Source organism: Lycorma delicatula, chromosome 1 (assembly GCF_047948215.1).
Source record: "Lycorma delicatula isolate Av1 chromosome 1, ASM4794821v1, whole genome shotgun sequence".
Taxonomy (NCBI): domain Eukaryota; kingdom Metazoa; phylum Arthropoda; class Insecta; order Hemiptera; family Fulgoridae; genus Lycorma; species Lycorma delicatula.
In genome coordinates this window covers 290,590,725-290,612,220 of record NC_134455.1, presented here as the reverse complement: position 1 = coordinate 290,612,220, position 21,496 = coordinate 290,590,725, and positions in this window count along the sequence as shown.

Here is a 21,496-nt window from a genome sequence, read left to right as displayed (position 1 = left end):
TAAAGAACAGTCCTAAATCTATTGTTCATTGACCGTTTGTAATTCCACGATTCCTGTAATATATCATCGTTTTAAAAATCAATTTGACAGTTCAATTTGTAAGCCAGTTCAATAATCATTGGTACCATACAATATGTGAATATCTATGTACGTGTACGTACAATTATTTTGCAACGTAAAGCCATTAATAATATGAAGACGAGCGCACCCACACTCACACTCACACTTTATTTGTTTCTAATTGTACAGAACCCATTGTATTTGTTTATGTATATAATCAACTGTAACAAAAATGTGTTATTCCGGGCAAACTCGCTCTTTTTTCTATAACAGGTTTATATAATCATCAAAGCTATTACAGGGTGTATCACTGTACTCTCAGATCTGATTCTCCAAAATAAGGAAAAGGATTGTAGCTAGATTTTGCTTCAGTACAGACGCCAATAACTCTAACATGTTCCTTGAATAAAGCCATGAAGACTGATTTTTAACATCGTAATTTTTCGTTTCCCCACACTAACCTAAGTGAAGAGCCTATGGAGACCTGATACCTCATTAGATCTAGTGGCGATCTTTTTCAAAAATGAGAAATCAGATGTCGCAGATCGTTAGATATAAAACAAAAAATATTCCACTTATGTTTTGGTTCACTAAACTGCTTCCAATTTCAACTCTCGTGTGTCTCCTGATATGCACTAAAAAAATTTGTTATTTTTGTTTTGCACCCCACACTCTTTACTTATGCAATATTTATGGACTACGACTAAGCAAACACAAGGCTAGCACATCTCTCCTCAGATACAGCATTTTTACAGTCAAGCAGAACACGTTTAGCTCATTCAGTAATGTCACTCACAACAATGTTTTTCAACAACGGTTTTACAGCGTAGTGTTACACGAAAACTAAGAAACATTTAACAGTTTAACGTCAAAAAGAAACATACAATAGTAGAATATTAAAAAAAATGCATATTTTCACTTACAATTTTATAAGTAGGTAATTCCAAAGCAGTCTTACCGTACGGAGAAATTAACCTAAAAAGTACTTCTAAAAACAGTTCTACGTGCATTTAACGCGCTTAACTTAATAAAACTAACCTAAAAATGTACTTCGAATAACGGTACATTATTATACGACACATCACATTACATTATTAATTTCCACGCTTAGATTAATTAGATATTAACATTGTGTGCACATATATAATACCAGATCGCTAACTTATCTGTAACAGACCGTACAGGCCAACAAAGAAAAATAGAAAACTTTTTACAAAATTATTTATCCACATTATTTAATCATCTAATATAATAATTTAACACACCGGGTTGGTCTAGTGGTAAATTCGTCATTGTAAATCAGCTGATTTCGAAGTCGAAGTTCTCAGGTTCAAATCCTAAAAAAGTAGTACTGTTATTCGGATTTGAATATTAGATCGTGAATATCGATGTCCTTTAGTGGTTGAGTTTCAATTAACCACACTTCTCAGAAGTAGTTGACCTGAGTTTGTCCAAGACTGCAAATTTATCGGTACAGTTACATTACACTGATAAGTCGCTAATGAATATTTAATTGTTAATGCGACTATAAATAAAAGTATTAAAACGAAAATATATATATATATATATATATATATATATATATGTAAGGACAGTATATTACTTCCTTAATAGGATTGAATTTACCGCACAAGTTTGTTGGGTTAGTCACCTGATGGTGCATTAGATAAAAAGAGTAAGAAATTAAAAAACATGTGGCGTGATAATGACTAATTGAACTACACTAACAAAAAATCGTTTGTAAAAGAATTTTTAAAAGAGGGGAACAACATAGTGAATAATAAACTTTGAATGTCATTTCTTTGGTTTACAGGTAAGCTTTATAATTAATGTAATTAGCAATTGTAATATTCCTAAATAAATAAAATTTACCTCGGTTTACAGAAAATACTTCAGTTTTATTATTTGTGTTTAACCCCAAGAAAAGAATAAAAAAATATAAAACAATATATATATTTGTTATGAAGTAACACAATAAAAGTGTGCAGGGTGCATAAGAGAAAATATTAAAAAAAAAATAAATATAAAAACTTATGCTATTAATTGAAATGAATTTCTTTAATACTCAAAAAAATGATCCGTAAATAACGTTTTTGTTTATAAAAAAAAAATTCAGAAATAGCTGTTTTTGTGATTTGTTTGCCTTTCATAGAAAAGTCAAACGATCCATTATTCTCATTAATTGCTATACGTTTGTTTTAATTAATCAAATTAGAAGTCAGAATTGCTTTATAACAAAACTGATATGACATTTTAATGAAAGGTTCATTGAATTGTTGGTTATCTGACAAAATAAAATACTTACGGCGGACAACCTTCTCGACAACTCTTGTTTTATTATTCAATCAGCATGTAAACAAAAAAAAAGGATGATTAAATGAACAATTTTAACGAATTTGTTCACAAATTTGTGATTTTTATGAATTTCTATAAAACAAAACTTCTTATAAAACAAAGAATATTTAAAATTGAGATGTATTCTGCCTCATTCTTAGCGAAATACTTATTTTTCAAATTACTTACTCAAAATGCTTTTCAACATAAATTTCTATTTGAAAAAAAAAGTTAAAACAAAAAACCAAAAAATTTTCTCATTATTTTAATTGAATTCGTCTTAAAATGTTGTAGAAGTAGAATCTGTCACGGCCCCCTAGAATTATCGAAAAAATTCACTAACCGGGAACAACTGGCAACTGCTCTTATGATAATGCACACTCTGATGTATTCGAAGCTTCAATAGTCTTGGATTTTGGTAAATCTGGACTAATCTAAGCTGGTTTATGTAATGTTTTCCATGGAAAAGAAAAGATTAATAATATAAAAATTCTTACAACCCAAATTTAATTATTCACTAAATTTTTTGCCCACCATTTATAACAGATTTGACCGTGAATTATCTTAATAACTCATTTTTTCATAAAATTCAGTTATCAAAAGTACAACAAAAATATTAATGTTTAAGTAAGTTTTAGTTTATGTTTCATTGGATAATACTGTTTAATAAAGAAACCACTGGAATTAAAAGTTTAAAAACTGTAACTATAAAATATAACTAAGAATCTCTAATGCCAACTCAAAGTTTTTTTTTCACAATTTAAAGGTAATCTTCTCAAAAATGTTCTAGAGACTTTCCTTAATTTATTTAATTATAACAAAATTGTTCAACCTCTACTGGGCCGGATTTTTGTCTTTATTTTATCGTCTCTTCGGTAAAGACCTCCATTACCTTCTAATTAACAGCATACCCTGTACTTAAACCAAACTGGGATAAAATTATCTGATAAACAAGGAACGCGCTACCAAAAATCCAATAATGAAAGGGATTAAATCACATATCTATCGGAGACTTCTTAATAATATATTATTATTAATCATTAAATAAACCATCAAGCTAGAGAAAACATTTTTGTCTGATTTGATATGATTTCGTAAAATAGTTTTTTTTTTGCTTGCACTAAAATTATTAACATTAAAGTTCTTATACGAAGTCATGATGATATAAAGACACATTCTTTAAACCGTTAATTTTTACTCCTTAACCAGAAAAATACTCAAATAATTAAAAAATGATTTATTCAGTTGTGTTAAGGGAGTTTTTTTTCTTTATATTTCCTCAAAATAATTATTGAACATCAGAAGCAAAATTAACAAAAGGTGTAAAACTTAATTGATGCAAATAATTTCTGCTAAAAATAGAAGAAACATAAATAATAAACACAGTCTAATTATGAATAAAGAATGGTGAATATTTAAAAATAAGTTTTTGCGTATAAAGTATGTTATTTCAAGAAATAAGGATAAAGGAGAATGTGTTTTACATTTAACAAAAAAATCTATTCTATATTCGTCTCACACTTCAACTATAAAAATGTTAATACTAAAGCATCTGTAGTTACTGCATTACAAATTCCAAACTGATCCTTTTTATTTCATATTTTCTGTAACTTTATTTTTTTATAATTCTAGATAAATTTTTATAATGGGAAAAAATACAATTTGATTATAATGAGCGAAATTAAAAAAAAAAAAAAAATAGTTAAATACCAATTACTCAAGAAGTAAAACATAATATCTGAAAATTTCGCACCTTACACTTGATGAATCTACTTTTGTTAGACAGTTAATTTATCAAGTAAACTCAAACCTGAAACGTAGAGTATGACACAATGAAATGATTTTTTTATTATTATGAAAGAGCGGGCATCAACAGCTACGGTATTACCCCGGTGGAAATTGGTAGCGTATGAAAATATGTCATGTCTGACCGGGATTGGAACACGCGACCTCCGTACAAAATGCCGTGACGCTACCTACTCAGCCACGGAGGTCGGCGTACAAAGTTAATGAAAAGTATAAGCTTTAATCGGGATCTAAATCGTTAACCTTTCTTAAGGATAATAATTGATCGCATAACCATACCGTCACAGACATCGGCAAATGATTGCGTCGTTATTCCTTAAGCCTTCATCGAGAGGTACGTAGACCTAAGTTTACATGTCCGTCTCATTTTCTTTTCACATTATAAATACTTAGCATAGCTACTTAAAAATAAATTAAAAACTTGACACGTAAATAAAAATATTTTTCATCATAATAATAGAAATTACTTTGGCAACATACATTACTGAGGTTTTAAGATAACCTTCTTTAAAAAAAAAAAAAATATATATGTTATTACTTATTACAGCAATAAAATGGAATTATAATTTTTTACTTCGTAAAATGAAAGAATACACTCTGAAAAATAGTAATGTAAATGTGCATTACACAATTATTTGATTTCTTTTTTTTTGTTATAAATGAGTCTGAGAAATGGCATTTGCGCACTCCGCCATAAATGGGAGAGTGTCGGACTCGAACAGGTTCGGCTAGAAGTTATTAACAGCTTATGATGTGTTTCCGCACCATACCGACTAAAACTCCCATTATTTGAATTTACGGAGATACATGTATGCAAAATTTGCCAAATATTTTTCACACTCTATTCTCTACATCGTTATTGCTAAAAATCTGTTGAAAATTCATAATGGTTCCTAATTATTACGAAAAGAAATAACAGGAATATTACTGAAGTTAATAACTGCCAACAATAAATAACACAAATATATTATATATGTCGGAGAATAAAGTACAGTGGAGTATCTTCCGACAAAACGATGAGAATATTCTTTAGAATATCTGTATTTTTAGTAGTTTTAAGAAATGTACTATTACTTGTAATATTTTGTAAAATAAGGTTTAAATTGTTTTATTGCGGTAGGCTTAGGCCTAGGTAGGCACATGGTTGTCAACGTAGTCGGGATCCCAGGACGATAGGGGTATCATAAAATTAATAAGGAAAAGGAAATATGCAGTAGGCATATTATTTGAGAATATTGAGAAAAGGCAGTCTTGCTTTGGAACCCAGATCGAACAGACGTCCTGGTGATCGCGAATTCGTTATTTCCCTGAGCCTCGGTCTATCGCAAGTTGTTTTAATATTATTTGAATTCTAAATTAAATTAATCTTATATTATAATTCGTGTACTACTGAGTTATTGATAAGTGATAATTATCATTTGTAATTATTTCATTGTACGAGTTATCTACTCATTTTTATTAATTGAACTTTATTATAATCTTATATATTCTCCACTTGTAATAATAAAAATGAGTGAAACACAAAACGTTGAATCCCTGACAAATCTCCTCGCCTCTCCGACATATATATATATATATATATATGGACGCTATAGACAGTAGACATATATATATATATATATATATAAATTTAACCTACGGGTTACGAAAAAACTTTTGAATTGTAGATTTTCAATCTTAATGTATTTTTCTTTTTTTTTTAATTAATGGCCATTTTGGAAAAATTAGTATATAAAAACTTTCACCTCATAACGGTTGGTCAGTAGTAATGGCTAGTGTTGCTAATGCGGTTTTTTAAAAATAAATATTTGTTATTAAGTTGATTAATGAAACAAAAACCAATGAAACACATTTAGTAAGATATTAAGAAGAAATATTTAACTATAAATCGCAAAGCTGACAAAATTGTTTATAAAATTTCCTATGCTTTTATAGCAGATAACATAATCATTAGTTAAATGATAAATTAACTTCTTAATCTTAGTTATTTTCTTATTTATTAATTTCCTGATTTATTTTACCAATAAGAAGTATTTTTTTTAATATAATAAATTAAATAAAATAACAAAAAAATTTTAATATAGGTAACAATTTTTAACTTATCCCCTACTTCTTTTAAATCCAAGAAAGAAACTGTGTTTCATCTGGTTTCTATTTCTATTTTAGAAATTTGAAATTCTTTAAATCTTGATCAGTTGTAAATTTTTTATGGATCTAATCAAGAAATAAACGCAAGTGAGGAAGTATCTTTCAATTTTATTTTTTTTATTATAACTAGCTGTTTTTAAAACGCCTATTAACCTTTCTAAAGAATTATACATAGGTAAAAATGATTCAAAGGAGTTTTAGGTTTGATTCATACGTTTTAAGCTCAAAGGAGTCACCCACCTTTCTGCATTATTTTGTAATTGATTTTTGTTGTTATGTTAATAAGGGAGATTTAAAGATATTTTACATTATTATGATACAACCAGGACAAATTATTTTAATATCGAAATAGGTTTGCATTATTTTCAAGATAGTAGTAATGGTTTGAGAACGAAGTAACCATCCTTAAACGATTTTCATAAACATTTTATAGTATCACTGTTCCATGAACTCAACTCGCTGTAACAAATTTCAAGATTATAAGTTCAAGCATTCAATAGATTTAGAAGCTACCCAAATACACACATCTGTACATGTAGAATTCCAAGTGTTATTTTTATTCGGGAAACCATGTAACACTGATAAATTTTAAATCCAAGTATCCAAAATGTTTATCCTTTATAATAGAAAGAAAAATCATTGCGATAGCCACAAAACACTTTGCAAAATTTAATGGATAATGGGTGAGAGAAGACTGGATCTGACAAAGCAGATTGTAAGAATGACTAATAATAAAATTTTAAAGAAAATCCTCCTATTTTATTTAAGAAGAAAAGCTAAAATCGGATATTGTGATGAAGTTAAGAATTAAAAAAGTCATGAATAGAAATTCCGGACTATTATGATATTAGTTACTATTCTGGACTATAATACTTATGAATTAATAAAGAAAAATTAAAACACATCTCAGAAAGGAGTGTTTCCTCCAAAGAAGTTTCAAAATAAAAAAAAAGAAGAGTAGTAACAGAATAATTCAAGAAAAAACTACTAAGGGTCTTAAAAAGTCTGGCAGGAAAGGAAACAGGAATGCTAAGAAAAGTGTTATATGCAATCCACAATGGAAAAAATAAATACCGAGATAAGGAAAATTATTTAAAAATATATTTTTAAAACAATAAATAAATTATTCTAGACTGTAATTTAAAGTAATAAAGTAGTATAAATTTCTTTAAACTAATTTCAATCACTTAATTGGGATGTCAGTTTTGACGGGAAATAGATCTTATTGAGAAACAGCAGAAATTAAACGGAGGTCAAAGCAACAATCTAATAAACAATAAGGCAAGACTGGGAAAGCGCTGCACAAGTTAAGGCAATTCCACTGCAGCTGTAGGAGTGTGATTCTTGAATAATGAGGAACAAGAACATCGGAACATTGAAGCACTTATAATGACAATTTTATCACTGGTGCGATAAACGGATATCCAAGAGTGGATAGGATACGGGCTGGAGAAATCAGAAAGTTATACGGAGCAAATCTATAAATTAGAAAATGTATAAAGTCCATTAGAAGGACTAATACCACATGAAGAAAGATAGGCTACCAAATTCGACTTCTGAATATAATCTACTAGTTATATTAGCAGTCCCGGTAAGAGATAGGTAGACAAATTTGATAATTATCAAATTTATTCTCTTTACGTAAATGGATTTTTATCGTTGATCTCATTACGTAAATGAATTTTTGTTAAAAATAAACATTTTTTTAACATACGATAATCTGACAAGATTAATTATGTTCAATGTTATAATCTTAACAATCCAGGGAAAAAATGATAGGATACTATTATTTTTACTGAAATAAGAAATAAGTTAGAATTAATCATTAATACTGATTCATTTAATAGAGTTCCAATTTGAAAGTGTCAGATTAAAATAGAAGTAATGCCATGTTATAGAAAGAAAAATGATGTGGTAGAGTCTGTTATATTGACTGAGGATAAAAGAGTACATATAATAAACCAGAATTTTCAAAATGGAAGAAATCAAAAGCATTTAGGTACAAAAATATTTTTTTTTTCAAAGCAAAATCTATTAATACCAGATTTATATTTTAAAAATGTATACTTTCGTTCATTATAATTATCTAAAACAAGCGTGAACAACTGGAAAATCACAGAAAAAAGAATAATGGCTTTTAAATGAATCGCTAAAAAATCATGTTGCAAATTAAATAGATAATTACAGTAAAAATAAAAAACGTTTTGAGTAATGCTTGGTGTGCGCATAATAAGGTAATCAGATTTAACTCACTGATACAAAGTAAAATAGTTGTTACAGAAAAATAAAAAAATAAAACAAAGGTCGTTTACGTAAAAAAGTAACTGAGGGTATTATAACTTTCGGATTACCGATATAAACAAAAATATAATTTAAAAATATTCGTTTAGAATTTTCCGCAAATGAAAATACTCAATATTATTAACTATATTAACTATATTACTCAATTATTAACTATTAGTGAAACTATTCTTAATTAAAATGCTGTAAAATTGCTCGGTTTGTGAAGTGAAAGAGTTATTAAAATGCATTTCTCTTATAAATAATTTAAAATCTTATTCTACAAATTTCTAAATTCTGAGAATTTTCAAGCAATATTTTAGTACTAAATGTTTTATATTTAACATTAAATTAAATAGAAACCATAAGTTAAGGAATGAAGTAACATAGAACAATAGAAACGCGCAGTTATAAATGTGATGTTAAACATACTAACTAGATAAATCACATTAAATAATGAATTACAAACAATAAGTTGATTAATTCATACAAATAGAACCAAGGCACACAAAACCCACACATTAAAACAAAATAATAAATTTTAAGGTTTTCTTTTTTTTAAAGCGCTGCCTGAAACAAATCATTCATGCCAGAAAATAAAAGATTCGTTTAGATATCTCAACAACCCCAACTTATACACACCGTTCCTCACCATCTTCAACAGTAGTTAATACATCCTTTCAGGTAATTAACTTGATTTATAGTTAGAAGATAGTACAGCTGCTGAAATTCCTATAATGCCGTACACCTTGTTATCTACCTGCTCAAAGTTGTAATTTTCCATAATAATTCATATGTAACAATATATTATGTAATATCAGTTACATATAAAACTTGATTAATAATTGTACACGTTTATAAATTCCTCCATAAACTTACATTTATAGTAATTAGTTTATTAGTTATTGGTTAATTTATTACTGACAAAATAACAAGTAAAAATTTATATTATTAATAATAACTAACCTATACGATTTACTAGTGTTAAGTACAACTGTTCTCACATCCAATTAATGAACTTACTAGTTAGTGATAAAAAAATAATTGACAAGATTAGATAAAACTTTTTTTTAAGTAAGAGTTAATAGATTATATTAGATATATATATACTGTACATTAGAAATTCCTTAATATTTACAATTCCCTCCATAAAAATAACCATGAAAATTCTGCTACACAGTCAGACACAAAAACAAATATAAATTCTCGTTTATTATTCCCTTTTCATTACAAACTAAATTCACTTTTTCATTTCTTTGAAGTTTCTTAATAAAAATAATCTAATAACAATTATCTATTATCTCTTCTGGTGAAATAAACATCTCATTTTTAATGGCCATATGTTCAAAATAATAATAATAAATTAACCAATCTTATTATTTAGTTTCAAGCAACTTAAAGGTAAGTAATCAGAATAATTTATGCTTATTTTCCTATTAAATCTGCCGTAGGTGATTAATAATTTCAGGTTTCTTGGTAATCAGGAATTTTCAAAACAAGTATGAGAGTTTTAACAATTTTTATGCACACATATGTCTATAAAAAGTAAAAACACCAGTCCATCGCAGTATTTAAAAAAATATATATTTTAATTATTTCGTACGTAATATTTCGCTTATAATGAATGATAAGTTTATATTCAAAACTTTGAATAACTCGTAAAATTCAATTCAAACGCAAAGTGGAGTTGATTGCTGGATGAGCGAGTAGTTTTTTGAGCTCTACGAGTCCTGCCCTGTTAGATTATACTATTATCAGCAAAAAAAAAACATTACTTCAAACACCACTAGCACATCACATTTATTTATTTATGTTTTCTAAACTTTAACGAGAAATTAATTTTTGGAAATATTTATTTTTTATAAATGATGACTTTGTTGATTACTGTCGTTCTGTTAGGAAATTCCAAATGACACAAAATCGAATGATAATCCTACTCATTAAACGATTAACAGTCTTAACATGTCTTAACAATGTTTTTACTTGTGAATGCAAGGATAGTGTCGCATCTGATTTTATTCGCAGTAGATTCCAAACCTTGTTTTACCAATACAAGAAAGTATAATATAAGAGTTTGATAGAGCGTTATATTTTTCATTTTACAACTTTTTAAATTTACAATATGTGTAGTACAAAAAAATATATAGCTTTACTGCTGCATTAGACATACGTTTTTCAATATTTTACAAAGTGAGAAAAGTGTTATTAAAGAATTTTGAAATATCTATTATTACTCCATGGTCTAAACTTGTATTTCAAATCATGTCGAAAATGTAGTTTAAATACAATTTTGTAAACAACAAAAACAGGACATCATTAAACAACTTAATGACGATAATTAGTTCTAAAATAATGTTTACGTAACAAAAAACGAGGTTTTGATTATTTCTCATCCAATCTGAAAATATTATATTGTAAGACAACACCATACTAACTAACCTCATTCCAACCTTTTTAGTTCCTTATAAAATTTCGCGAAACGAAAATTCCTTAAAAATAGATATCTCACCTATAATTAAAAACAAATATTAGTAAATTGTTCACAATTTTTAAATTAATTTAATTGTAAAATAGCTTTAACATAACTGAAACTAAGACAAACTAAAACGTTTGTCTAAAGTTACTGTTAAAACATTTAAACATTTTGACGCATATTTTTTCAATAAGGAGGGAATGTTTGAAGCTGAAGTACATAGTAGCTTTTTGGAATAAAATAAAAATAAAAAGTTCTATGCATATGTATGTACATATTTTAATTTCTAAATCCTCATTTGAATACAATAAAAGAAATATTTCTATTTACATCAATTACATTTCTCTGAAGAGAGCACTTTTAGTTTTTTTAAATTTTAATAATATTTAACAGTTACTTAGTAATAGAAAGTCTGCGTTAACATGTTATGTCCACGCGCGCACGCATACACACACACACACACACACACACACACACACACACACACACACACACACACACACACACACACACACACGCCTATACATATATATATATATAATGAAGAACTATGAATGATACTAACGCCCCAAGCCAAGAATGTTTCCGAAGCGGAGAATAAGATACAAAAAATCGTTTAATTTGAAAGAAATAAAAATTGGTAATTTATGAAAACCAAAACAAGGACAAAAATAACTTTCAAAGCACCAGAATTTGAAAACTTATAAAATAAAAAGCTCTAAAGGGTTTACACAAAGACAAGAGAAAAACATACTGTGCTGAAGTACACTTGACTGGCAAGTAGGAGTAATTAAAACGCAGTTTTTATCTCAATCACCAAAGGAACAATTAAAACACATAAAACAATTAAAGTTATCATAAAATAGAACATAAAATAAATGACGGTCGGAGTTAAAAAAACTGTCTTCGTAAAACATGTTACAGGTAAACTAAAACTATGACTGTAGTCAAACGTAAAAAGTTAAAACGGAATGAAAATAGCGCACTGAACGAAAATTTTATGATTCAGCAAGAATTTTTATATCTTTTACTTTTATAAAATTTCAGTTAATATGTATTTTCAAGAATTAAAACATTTAGGTTAATTATCCAATTACAAAGAAACACGCTGTTAGTTTCGACGGTTTTTTTATAGTTCTGATATATTATTACAAATTTACATTAAAGAGTTACGTGGGAGGATTATAATACACAATTTTTTTTCTGTTTGATATTTTCCTGCTAGTTCATTGAATTAATTATTAGAATTTATTTTTTCATCATTATCACAAATATAAATGTCACCATTTTTGGTAAGTTTTATTGAAATTTTGAAATAATATATTACCAGAAAATATGGTATAATATATTATACCAGGAAAATGGATAATTACAATTATAGATATAAGTATATTTGACAAAGAAAGTCAAAATAATTACGTAAATTTATCCAATAATAGATACTTTTCAAAGTTAGATAATTAAAAAACAGTTTATAAATATTTTTATTTAATGCAATTAAGTTGTTTAAAATAATCTAACCGTTAAACGCGCATTTATAATGAATCTTTGAAAGGTTACTACAAAAAAAATAAAATATGATAATATTTTCTGTTGTTTTAACATTTATTAATATTTAAATTTAAAAATTGACTGAGAATGATTTTTTTTATATAGAATTTTTTATTTTCATTATTTAAACTGAAAATTTACTGACACAAACAAAGTTCTGTTTTCTTTTTCAACCCAAAGTAAAAGTTGATAAAAATGTTAAACTTGAACAAAATTAGAATTTTTAAGAGTATAAAATTATACACATTTATCATTTGATTACAGTTAAATATAAATTTTATTGGAATCTTTTTATACAAAAATATTATGAAATCTTTTTATTTGCAAATTTATTCTCTCCTAAATTATCTGCAATTCTAGTTTATTAATACTTTTCAATAATGATAATTTTTGATTCTGTATTAATTAGATTAAAAAAAATTAATAATGACAATGATTAAAAAATAGAAATATAATGATTTTATTTAGAAAAATAATACAAATTTGTTTTTAAAAGTTTAATGTTATTTTCCTGTGATTCCAGTAAAGATAACCAATAAAAACACGATGCGGTCCATGCATAGCCCACGTGGTGGACTTAGGGTGAACAAAAAATAATTTTCTGAAAATTTATTTATTTAAATGTACCTCTTTTCTATGAGATACAGTTTAAAATTTATACCAAATTATTAACGTTTTAGTTAGATAAAAGTATAAAATCTAATTCAAGTTGATAGGCTGAAAAAGTTTTAGAAAGAAAAAATTAAATTTCACTTCGGTTTCGATTTTATTTTCATAATAATAGAAATTTTCTTTAGTGGTTTTAATGTACCGTCACATTTTAGTTCCAGCATCTTTATTTGAGTAGTTCATTTATTTCATTAAAATATAAAACAATCGAAATATTTTAATATATCTTACATGATATTGTGTAATATATAATTTTTATTAAAAATTGTACAATGGTTACAAAAATTTGAGCAGAATTTTTTTAACGATATCAATCAACATAAACGAGTTTTTTTTATAGATACAACCTTGACTTCCTTCTTTTTAGATAGAAAACCAACGGGAGTATAGAAAAAAACATTTTCTTCCAAATAGTTTAAATTTTTTAGTTGGAAGGCCCATTATTCATTTGAATATATTGATTCTTGCTTCAATATAATGAGTACAGAATAACTGAAAAAAATTACAGTAATGATATAAAGATTAAATATCATATTACAACAATACATTCACCAACTTACATACACTCATATGTCTGATCCTCTCACTCATTCACTCACTCTCTCTCTATCTATCTATCTATATATATATACACACACACATGACACATGGTAATTATCATCTTCCTAGACATGCGATACTGTTTAAAAAGTAATTATAAAAAAAAGGTAATTCAAATTAGTAGGCTATATATGTAAAACAGAATAATATTGTTAAAATAATAAAAAAAGAATTATTAAATAAAAATAAATATATATTATACATTTAGCAGATAAAACAATTCTATAATTGTTTTATAGATATATATAATTGTTTTATAAATATATATTTATATTTAATATTTCAATAAATATAAAAAAAAAATTATCTTTAAAATCAGAAACATTAATTATTATTAAAAGAAATAATTGTTTTTTTTTATTTATATAAATAACTACGAAATTGATTTTAAAATTAAATAATGATCGAATTCTAAAATTTAAAATAAAGCAAGTGTCTAAAACGTAGAACTCGGAGAGCAAGATTGTAAAATATTTTTAATGGATGAAAAACACAATATTTAAAAACTTACTCAAGAATGAATATGCAAACATTAAACATAATAAACAAAATCTAATCATGCTAATAATATTACGAAAAGTAAAAAAAAACTCTGAATGTACAAAATCAATAAAATAAAATTAATGTTAAGTTTAAATACCACATTATCGAAAAAATGTGTATTAGAAAAGACAACAACAAAAACAATAAAAGCAATGAACAAATAAAATATGAATAGAATGACTGACTTACGGAATTAATAGTCAATTTAAATTATTCAAAATTGGAAACTTTATTAAAAGAAAATATAGTACAAGTATATTTAAATATTTCACCAAAATAGTCCCATTAGTCTTTAAAAGTGGATTGTAATAGCAACAGACTAATTAATTCTCTCTCAGTTACTGAGATAGGCAAGATGACTTCATCTTTCAAAATTTAATTACATTTTTAATTAATTTTAATAAAGTAATATATAATGTGTGCTAAAATGGAGTTGTGCTAGGATATATATATATGCACACACACATATATATATTAATAAAATATTATATAATATTACTATAATAATATTATAATATAATATAAAACAGTATATATATTTTCTGAATGAAACTGGTTAGATTGAATCAGTTTATTAATGGTGTAATATAAAACAATTTCTCTCAAAACACTTAAAGAAAAACTAAAGCAGAACTATCTCTCCCATGTGGTTAATTGTAACCCAACCACCAAAGAATACCGATATCCCCGATCTAGTATTCAAATGTGAATAAAAGCTACTACCGTAATTAGAATTCCAACCTGAGAACTTTCGACTTTGAAATCAGCTGATTTACGACAACGAATTTTACTATTAGACAAACACGGCGGGTTATATAAATGAACACTATATATATATATATATATATATATATATATTGCGTGTGTATTAATCACTGTAATTAAAATTCTATAAAGAGCTTTTTGAATGAAAAAGATAAATAATTTAAACTCAGATAAAAGTCTAACTTTTAAAACTTTAAAAGTTCCTCAATTTCAGCCATAATCATTCGTAAAAACGTCAGTGTTAATTTCAACTACATCACAATGCCCCATACATTCAGAATCAATGCTGCACCATTAAGTAACAATTATTCAATTGCTATACTGAAACGTTAGCAACAGCCTTGCTTAACCTATTGTACCTCCAACGCTGACGAAAAAGCCAGCTTGTTCATGCTGACTGGCTACTACCAACTACAAAGGAAATAAGACAATTACCAGATTTAATTTGATGCAGTTGGAAAGATTTGCGAATTTACAGAAACTAACCACTTTATAAGATGTCTCAATTTGAAATTTATATACTTACTTCTATATCTACTACCAAATCTATTTTTAAATACTTATCGCTAAAATTTTAAATAGAAAACGAAAAGAATCATGAAAATGCTAAATGAATGACTAAACTAAAAACTAAATTATATAGAACGAAACAGTAAAGGTGTACTAATTGAATGACATTTAAACCTTTTTGGACTTAAAAATAATGTAAATGATCAAGGAGTAAAATATATTGCGTCTTCATTGAAGAACTTCTTTTCCAATAACATGAGCAATTTCTTATAAATTATTAACAAAACCAGCTGAATAATATTGATTACTACGGATAGTAATTACCATTTTCGTGTTCTAATTAATAGATGAAAAAAATGGTTTTCAATGTTACAAACCAATATAAATACATATTGCTAAAAAATATTTATTAATAAAAAATATTAATTAAATTTACTAATCGAAGTTGTCTAACTACAGATAATCTCTTCATAACTTTTTTAAGTACTCATAATTCCTGTACTGACATCTAAAATTTATTATGTAATTGAAATCTTGTGTCGTATACGTTACTTGTAAATTTGATCTCATATTATGTCGAAAATGTCAATTCAGAACTACTAACAAGCTGTATTAAAGCATATACAGTATTTATTGTTATAACACAAATGATACTTTTCTTTTTTTCCACCCTACCACCCGGGCCGGGTCCACAACAAAGCAAAGCACAGCCGAGGGGATTGTCTACTCAAATGGATCCCCCGTCCGCCAGCCATAAGTCTAGTCCGACAGATCAGCCCGCCGGTTAGATCTTTTCATTGCCTGCCTCTAACCCCTAGGGCGGAGTATCCAAGCCCGACTGTCGTTCCTGGACTCCACCTCAGAAGCTGGGACTCAGTCTTGACGCCAATGCCTCTAGTGAGAGCATCCTGCGAGGTCACTCACACCGGGTCTCACTCATTTTCACGAAGGGAATAGAAAGTCCTAGTGCCTCATCACTGCCGCCCATCCGTGCAAGCACAGACGAACGGCAGCTCCTCAAGGGGGCTGCCCCTCAATTCCTCACCACTCCATCATCCCTGGCTTTGTGCTGGAGTATCCGTGCCACAAGTCAGTTATCGCACGAAACCTCTCTGCCCCTGATAACATACAGGGGGGATATATTGTGTCAACTGTAAGGGGCCCAGTCACCAACTCAGAGGAGCGACGTTCAGTAACCTTACGTCCGGCAGTCTACGAAGTGTTCCAGTGTACCGAGCTCTACGCAAGGTAAGGCAAAAGGGGTAGTCAGCGCGCCTTCTAGCATGTAAGTACACTGGAAACACGCCGTGGCTAGATACAAATTTGACCAACCAGTAGGTGACTTCACCAAATCTGCGGTTGACCCAAGGCTTGACCTGCCGGATCAGACGATGTTTCCGTTGCTCCGTGGAGGACGGGTTCCAGCGGATCTGCCATTCTCGGAACAACCACCTGTGCATATCACTCCCGTCAACTTCTCTAATAATCCCAATCTTCATTCCGGCTAGTTGTTTAAATGGAGGCATGCCCGCTATGACTAACAATGCTTCAGTCGAAACCGAAGAGTATGCTGAAACGATACGGAGGGCAATCCGCGTCTGCATACTCTCCAATATTCGCCAAACTGATGGCATACTAGAGCTTTCAACCAAATAATGACCCCATACAGCAGAACAGAATTAATCACATGGTCGTACAACTTCCTTTTGAATGGTCGACCACGTTGCCTAGGAGCCTACTCAGTGCCTGCACCACCGCTCCTGCACGATCAGATGTCTCTCGCATGTATACGGAAAACGTACGTCGACGGTCCAGCCATACCCCAAAATACTTCACTGACTCCACCTGGAGTACCAAGGCTCTGCCTACCGTGATCCGGATCGGAGAAAGAATACGCCTGCCAGCCAGACAGATGGGTGCTGTTTTCTCAGCAGATAAGGTTAGCCCCTTATCTATCAACCAGTACTGCACTAGATTGATAGCTTCATTGGCCGCCATCGCTACGTCGTCTACAACCCTCGCCAATACTTTCAATGCCAGATCGTCAGCAAAGGCCACTGTTACAACACCTCGAGGATACCTCAGCCGAAGCACCCCACGAACACCGGGTTCCATAATGTAGGATTAAGTAGTGACCCCTGAGGTACACCACACGTAATTGGAAAAGAGAGCTGCGAGTCTGTTGAATTGTAAAGCAGATGTCTTTCTGGCAAGTACCTTTGTACCATTTGCCGTACAACGCCGTCCACCTGCTTGTCTCTTAGGGCCTCGAACACGGCAAATGATACTTGTACACAACATTACAAATGATACTTCTACTGTGGTTTACATACTCTACGTAATTCAATCAAAATTTTATTTAATCCAATTAACTTAATTCAGTTATTTTTTAATGTAATAAATTGTTGTCAAAGTTATTTCATAAATAAATAGTGTTATTTTACAAGTTTATATATTATTATTATTAATTAAAATTACTATTATTATTTCCTAGTTTAATTGCCATTGCTTCTTTGTCGTCTAGCCTATTTTGTCCGTCTGGGTTGCACTTCGGGTGGCGGAGATGCAACATAAGAATGAAAATAAAAAATTCTTAAGGTTATTACTTAACATTCGTCGTAATTATAACTCTGTTAGTTATGTTCATTTTTATGAAATTGTAATTATTGTTTTTAAAATTTATTACTATTAATATTGTGTTCTGGATTGTGTGTATTTTCAATTATGTGTTTTTGAATTGTAAAATGATTTGTTATCTGTGTAATTGTTATGAAATTGAGTTATGTATGTATGTTTATCTGTATTTTTGTGTGATATACAAAAACATAATGTAGCTGTTCTATTGGACAAACAAAAAAATAAATTATTATTATTATTATTATTTTTTTTTTTTTTTTTTTTTTTTTATCTGAATTTTTACGGGCATCGACTGCTAAGGTCATTAGCCCTCGTCACATTCTTTAAAAGAAATTATTATCTCCATCAGGATCGTCATATGTAAGGGTGTAAAGGGCCCATACATTTTATTTAAAAACACAAACTTCACAATAAACATTAACACATGAAAGACAAGGACAATCACAAACACTTACGGGGTATAAAGGGCCCCAATATTAAAATTTGAGATAGGTTCTCAAAAGACCATGAACTTAAAATTATAATTAATCTTATCAATACCATATCTTTCCTCTTTCTTCTATATGTATATATAAAACTACCGCTTAGAGTATCTTTTACCACAGCTTTAAACTTCCATTTTACAGACTTTTAAGAAGTCCACTGGCATGTAAAAATGCAACTATATTTTCTTCATTTCCATTATCCAGATCAGCACTAATATTATTTGTAAAACAGAACCTCTTTCTGAGGTCCTCATATATGGTACACTCTTCTATTAGATGCTTGATTGTCAGTGTTTTATTACAAACACCGCACATTGGTCTCACTTCGCCGGTTAACAAATATAAATTTGTTAATCGCGTGTGACCGATTCTAAGTCTGGTCACCGCTACTTGTTCACGGCGAGTCAACTTAAAGTCGCTTTTCCATTTATAAGGAGAAGTTTTAACTGAGTTTAATTTTGTATTTAAACTCCTCCATTCAGCGTTCCACTTGTTTCTTACTATGTTTGTTAGACGGTTTTTAACATCTGCCACTCTTACAGGAAATGCATCCAAATCATCGCAGACTGTTGCCTTTCTGGCAGCTTCGTCTGCGATTTCATTACCTGTAATACCAGCATGCCCTGGAGTCCATACAAATACGCATCGCTGTCCTCGTTGTTTTAGAACGTATAAAATGGACAGGATGTTTGCAATTAGGACATCCTTAATGTTCTTGTTCCGAATTGCGACGAGTGCACTTAATGAGTCGGAACATATTAGCACTTTCTCTTCGCAATAGTGTTCAGTGTAGCGAAGAGCTTGCTGAATTGCAGTGAGCTCTGCCGTGTAGACACTGGCCACATCTGGCAGTCTCCATGAGTGGGCTTCTTCATCTACATATATCGAGCATCCAACACCATGTTCGGTTTTAGAACCGTCAGTATAAATTCTAATATGTTCTTTGTAACTACTGACGGTTGCTAAAAATTCCTGCTGGATGATCACTGCTGGTTTCTTTTTTAATTCTCCTTGAGAGAGATCCAAACTTGTATTTACCGCTGGCAAGAGCCATGGCGGTATTTCTCTAGTAGAAATTGCTAGTGTCTCTGGTACAGCAATTTCATATTTTCTTCTTAATTCGTGATACCTAATTCCGGCTGGTCTGGAATAGGTAGCACGACGTTCGTATAATGCAGCCATGGGATGATTCATAAACAATTTATTATTTATATGAGCAGGGAATGCCCATATATTTGCTGCATATCTTAACAAGAGGATCTCTCTTCTATAATGAAGTGGCATTATTCCGAGCCGCCGGACTTGTGCGGAAAGCACCTGTTGCGTATCTTATTCCGCTATTATGAACAACGTCTAACTTTCTTAAGTGCGACTTTCTAGCGGATGAATATACGATACATCCGTAGTCTAGTTTAGATTGAACCAATGCTTTATACAATCTCAATAATGTCTCTTTTTCTGAGCCCCAATTTAGGTTCGATAAACATTTTATAATGTTTAGGGCTCTTTTGCATCTATCACTCAAGTCCTGTATATGTAATCCCCATGTAAGGGATTTATCCAATACTAGTCCTAAATACCTTACGCTGTCTTTATATTGTATTGGATTATCGTCAATTGTCAGAGCAGGACTTTGATGAGGAATTCTCTTCCTACAAAAGTGTACACAGCACGTTTTTTCTGGTGAGAATTGGAATCCTGTATTCCTTGCAACTTCATTTAGAGCATTGATCGCTCGTTGCAGTTTGTACCTCACCATAGCAGTCTTGTTGCTGGCATATACGACTGCCAGATCATCAACATAGACGCTTTTGCTGATTTCTACTGGAACGGCTAATATCAATTTATTAATGGCAATGGTAAACAAGGTACCGCTCAACGGCGAACCTTGCGGTATGCCATTTTCCATGATTCTTTCACATGAATATTCGTTGTTGACGCGTACTTGGAAGGTACGGTCATTCATGTAGTTGCTGAGCAGTATAGGCAAATTGCCACGAATGCCCCATTCATGTAACTGGAGCATTATACCATGACGCCAGGTCATATCGAAAGCCTTCTGAAGATCAAAGAAGACTCCGACACAATGTTTCCTTGTAATAAAGCTGTTATATATAATGTCCTCTAAGCTGATCATTTGATCAGTGGTAGAATGGTATTGTCGAAAACCTGCTTGATACGGTGATATCAGGTTTTCTTTTTCCAAAACCCAGACGAGTCGATTATTAATCATTTTTTCCAATATTTTCCCCATAGCACACGTCAAAGAAATAGGACGGTAGCTATTGGGGTCTGTTAAATTTTTATTTTTCTTTGGTACTGGAACAACATGAGCTTTTTTCCACTGCTGCGGGTACGTTCCATCCCGCCATATTTTATTATAAAGTTCTAATAATCTACACTTTGCAGTGGTATTCAGCTGCCTGATCATATTATAGTGGATTTCATCCGGACCAGCAGCTGTGTTACCTGATTTTTCCAACGCATTCGTGAATTCTTCCATTTTAAATGGTACATTATATGAGTAATTATACTCAGTTCCAAAATTTAGTAGACCTTCGTGTTCTTCTTTTTTGGTTCGAAAACCTTCCTCGTAGTTGGCCGTTTTGCTGACCTTTTCGAAATGATTGGATAA